General features: G+C 53.9%; 1 pseudogene; it reads right to left on the reverse strand.

Moving 5' to 3' along the window:
• Window positions 1-1,042: 1,042 nt before the first annotated feature.
• LOC121844995 overlaps window positions 1,043-5,287 on the reverse strand; it is a 28,254-nt pseudogene continuing 24,009 nt past the window's right edge.

A 5,287-nucleotide genomic window follows, 5' to 3' on the forward strand; every position in this document is an offset into this window, starting at 1 on the left:
TGGACCTAGACAGAACAACCTCTCAGGCTCTGGACTCTAGACAGAACAACCTCTCAGGCTCTGGACTCTAGACAGAACAACCTCTCAGGCTCTGGACTCTAGACAGAACAACCTCTCAGGCTCTGGACTCTAGACAGAACAACCTCTCAGGCTCTGGACTCTAGACAGAACAACCTCTCAGACCCTAGACAGAACAACCTCTCAGACCCTAGACAGAACAACCTCTCAGGCTCTGGACTCTAGACAGAACAACCTCTCAGACCCTAGACAGAACAACCTCTCAGGCTCTGGACAGAACAACCTCTCAGAACCTAGACAGAACAACCTCTCAGAACCTAGACAGAACAACCTCTCAGGTTCTGGACAGAACAACCTCTCAGAACCTAGACAGAACAACCTCTCAGGTTCTGGACAGAACAACCTCTCAGAACCTAGACAGAACAACCCCTCAGGTTCTGGACAGAACACCCTCTCAGGCTCTGGACTCTAGACAGAACAACCTCTCAGGCTCTGGACTCTAGACAGAACAACCTCTCAGGCTCTGGACTCTAGACAGAACAACCTCTCAGACTCTGGACTCTAGACAGAACAACCTCTCAGACCCTAGACAGAACAACCTCTCAGGCTCTGGACAGAACAACCTCTCAGAACCTAGACAGAACAACCTCTCAGGCTCTGGACAGAACAACCTCTCAGAACCTAGACAGAACAACCTCTCAGAACCTAGACAGAACAACCTCTCAGACCCTAGACAGAACAACCTCTCAGACCCTAGACAGAACAACCTCTCAGGCTCTGGACAGAACAACCTCTCAGAACCTAGACAGAACAACCTCTCAGAACCTAGACAGAACAACCTCTCAGGTTCTGGACAGAACAACCTCTCAGAACCTAGACAGAACAACCTCTCAGGTTCTGGACAGAACAACCTCTCAGGCTCTGGACTCTAGACAGAACAACCTTTCAGGCTCTGGACTCTAGACAGAACAACCTCTCAGGCTCTGGACTCTAGACAGAACAACCTCTCAGACAGGTATATTTACACATTTTATTTTATTTAATGTTTGTTGGTTATATATTTTATTTAATATGTTTTACATTCACAACGTTTATATTGACATGAACCCTGAAGAATAAAGACCGAATGTGATCACTGGTAGGTTCCTCATCTCGATCCGCGGTAGAACACTGACGGAAAGGCAAGGATCATGTCATGCATCGGGTCATAGCTGTTACACAGGTGATGTCACGGGAGTGTGTCAGTCGGCATGTATGAGAGTCTGAGGTTCTGTTCGCGTCGTCTCCCAGGCAGAGCAGGGAGCCGATCAGAGGTTCTGTTCACCTCGTCTCCCGGGCAGAGCAGGGAGCCGATCAGAGGTTCACGTTGTCTCCCGGGCAGAGCAAGGAGCCGATCAGAGGTTCTGTTCACGTTGTCTCCCGGGCAGAGCAGGGAGCCGATCAGAGGTTCTGTTCACGTTGTCTCCCGGGCAGAGCAGGGAGCCGATCAGAGGTTCTGTTCACCTCGTCTCCCAGGCAGAGCAGGGAGCCGATCAGAGGTTCTGTTCACCTCGTCTCCCAGGCAGAGCAGGGAGCCGATCAGAGGTTCTGTTCACGTTGTCTCCCGGGCAGAGCAGAGAGCCGATCAGAGGTTCTGTTCACGTTGTCTCCCGGGCAGAGCAAGGAGCCGATCAGAGGTTCTGTTCACGTTGTCTCCCGGGCAGAGCAGGGAGCCGATCAGAGGTTCTGTTCACGTTGTCTCCCGGGCAGAGCAAGGAGCCGATCAGAGGTTCTGTTCACGTTGTCTCCCGGGCAGAGCAGGGAGCCGATCAGAGGTTCTGTTCACGTTGTCTCCCGGGCAGAGCAGGGAGCCGATCAGAGGTTCTGTTCACCTCGTCTCCCGGGCAGAGCAGGGAGCCGATCAGAGGTTCTGTTCACGTCGTCTCCCGGGCAGAGCAGGGAGCCCAGCAGTATAGACGAGGAGGACCAGGAGGTGAATCAGGACAACATCCTGGAAACAGCAGAGAGCTGGGGAGTGTGGCAGGCCGGAGGGGTCAGAGGTCAGGCTGGAGTTCAGTATCCTGTCAGTCTGGAGGGACTCCTTTTCGCTGAGGCCTTTTCTGGGCTCTGTGTGTGTGTGTGTGTGTGTGTGTGTGTGTGTGTGTGTGTGTGTGTGTGTGTGTGTGTGTGTGTGTTCAATACCCTGTGGTGATGTTGGTGAGTGTGTGTGTGTTTGAGCCCGGTGCAGTGAAGCTATAGGCAGCGTAGGCCACAGCTGATCCCAACATCAACCCTGTCATGTACGATACAGTCATAGTGTTACCTAGAGAGAGGAGAGGGGAGGGAGGGAGGGAGGGAGGGAGGGAGGGAGGGAGGGAGGAGAGGAAGGGAGGGAGGGAGGAGAGGAGAGGGAGGAGGAGGGGGGGAGAGGAGAGGAGGGAGGAGGGGGAGAGGAGAGGGAGAGGAGAGGAGAGGGAGAGGAGAGGAGAGGAGAGGAGAGGAGGAGGGAGGGAGGGAGGGAGGGAGGGAGGGAGGGAGGGAGGGGAGATTATTATACAGTATATAGACCTCATTACCCTCCACCTCATTACCCCTCTACCTCACCACCCCTCCACCCCATCACCCCTCTACCTCACCACCCCTCTACCTCACCACCCCTCTACCTCACCACCCCTCTTCCCCACCACCCCTCTACCTCATCACCCCTCTACATCACCACCCTCTACCTCACCACCCCTCTACCTCACCACCTCTCTACCCCACCACCCCTCTACCCTTCCACCCCTCTACCTCGTCACCCCTCTACCTCACCACCCCTCTACCTCATCACCCTCTCCCCTACCACCCCTCTACCTCACCACCTCTCTACCCCACCACCCCTTTACCTCATCACCCCTCTACCCCTCCACCCCTCTACCTCACCACCCTCTACCTCATCACCCCTCTAACCTTCCACCCCTCTACCCTTCCACCCCTCTACCTCATCACCCCTCTACCCCACCACCCCTCTACCTCACCACCCCTCTACCTCACCACCCTCTACCCCACCACCTCTCTACCTCACCACCCCTCTACCTCATCACCCCTCTACCTCATCACCCCTCTACCTCATCACCCCTCTACCTCACCACCCTCTACCTCACCACCCCTCTACCCCACCACCCCTCTACCCTTCCACCCCTCTACCGCACCACCCCTCTACCGCACCACCTCTCTACCTCATCACCCCTCACCTGCTAGTTCTCTCTGTTCCAGCGGGACCTTCCCAGCAGCCTGTATCATGGGGACTGATCCAAAGTAACCGTTGGTTACGCCCATGAGGAGAGAAAAGAGACAGGGCCAGGCGGGGTGGGAGAGGGTTGGGGTGGAGGAGGGGTACACACACATCACCAACAGAGGGATGAAGACCACCCGCAGGCAGGAGAAGAGGAGCAGGTGACCCCCCGTCCACTCATAGGGCAACGCAGCCAGGATCTGGAAAGGGCAGATGGCTTAGTGAGGCAACATCTGTATATCTATATCTATCTATCCATCCATCCATCCATCTACCTACCCACCCATCCATCCATCCATCCATCCATCTACCCATCCATCATCCATCCATCCATCTACCCACCCATCCATCCATCCATCATCCATCTACCTACCCACCCATCCATCCATCCATCTACCCATCCATCCATCCATCTACCCATCCATCCATCATCTATCCATCCATCAATCTACATTCCTACCATCCATCTATCTACATTCCTACCATCCATCCATCATCCATCCATTTATCCATCATCCATCCATCTACATTCCTACCATCCATCCATCTACATTCCTACCATCCATCCATCCATCCATCTATCTACATTCCCACCATCATCCATCCATCAATCTACATTCCTACCATCCATCCATCCATCTATCTACATTCCCACCATCCATCCATCCATCCATCTACATTCCTACCACCCATCCATCCATCTACATTCCTACCATCCATCCAACCATCATCCATATATCTACATTCCTACCATCCATCCATCAATCAATCTACATTCCTACCATCCATCCATCAATCAATCTACATTCCTACCATCCATCCATCCATCTATCTACATTCCCACCATCATCCATCCATCAATCTAGATTCCTACCATCCATCCATCTATCTACATTCCCACCATCCATCCATCCATCCATCCATCTACATTCCTACCATCCATCCATCCATCTACATTCCTACCATCCATCCAACCATCATCCATATATCTACATTCCTACCATCCATCCATCAATCAATCTACATTCCTACCATCCATCCATCAATCAATCTACATTCCTACCATCCATCCATCCATCAATCTACATTCCTACCATCCATCCATCAATCTACATTCCTACCATCCATTCATCCATCCATACCATCCATCCAGCCGTTCCAAACCTCTCCTCGGCGACCCCCAGCCATTCCAAACCTCTCCTCAGGGACCCCCAACCATTCCAAACCTCTCCTCGGGGACCCCCAGCCATTCTAAACCTCTCCTCAGGGACCCCCAACCATTCCAAACCTCTCCTCAGGGACCCCCAGCCGTTCCAAACCTCTCCTCGGCGACCCCCAGCCATTCCAAACCTCTCCTTCTCCCCAAGGAGAGGTTTGGAACGGATGGGGGGCAAGGAGAGGTTTGGAACGGCTGGGGGTCCCCGAGGAGAGGTTTGGAACGGATGGGGGGCAAGGAGAGGTTTGGAACGGCTGGGGGTCCCCGAGGAGAGGTTTGGAATGGTTGAGGGTCCCCAAGGAGAGGTTTGGAACGGCTGGGGGTCCCCGAGGAGAGGTTTGGAACGGCTGGGGGTCCCCAAGGAGAGGTTTGGAACGGCTGGGGGTCCCCGAGGAGAGGTTTGAGATTACTGGACAAGTAAACTGACCTTGCCTACGAAGTCGGCCATGTTGAATGTGGCCATGATGAGTATAGGTAGCCACTCCCCCAGGGTTGGGTTGCGTATCTCTGATTCCAGACCAGGAAACAGACACAGAGTGATGCTATAGGTCACTGCTATAGACAACATGTAGGCCCAGATCACTCTGGCAACGATGTACCTGTGAAGAAACATATCTGAAGGGGGAGAAGATGAGGAGGGAGGGGGATAAGGGAGAAGAGGGGGAGAGGGAGGGAGGGTGGAGAAGGGGAGGGGAGGAGAGGGAGGGGGAGAAGGGAGTGGAGGGGGATGAGGGAGAGGGGAGGAGATGGGAGAAGGGAAAAAGGAGGGGGTGAGAAGAGAAGAGAGGGGGAACGAGGGA

The sequence above is a fragment of the Oncorhynchus tshawytscha genome, unplaced genomic scaffold, assembly GCF_018296145.1.
Source record: "Oncorhynchus tshawytscha isolate Ot180627B unplaced genomic scaffold, Otsh_v2.0 Un_contig_4570_pilon_pilon, whole genome shotgun sequence".
In the NCBI taxonomy this organism is placed as follows: domain Eukaryota; kingdom Metazoa; phylum Chordata; class Actinopteri; order Salmoniformes; family Salmonidae; genus Oncorhynchus; species Oncorhynchus tshawytscha.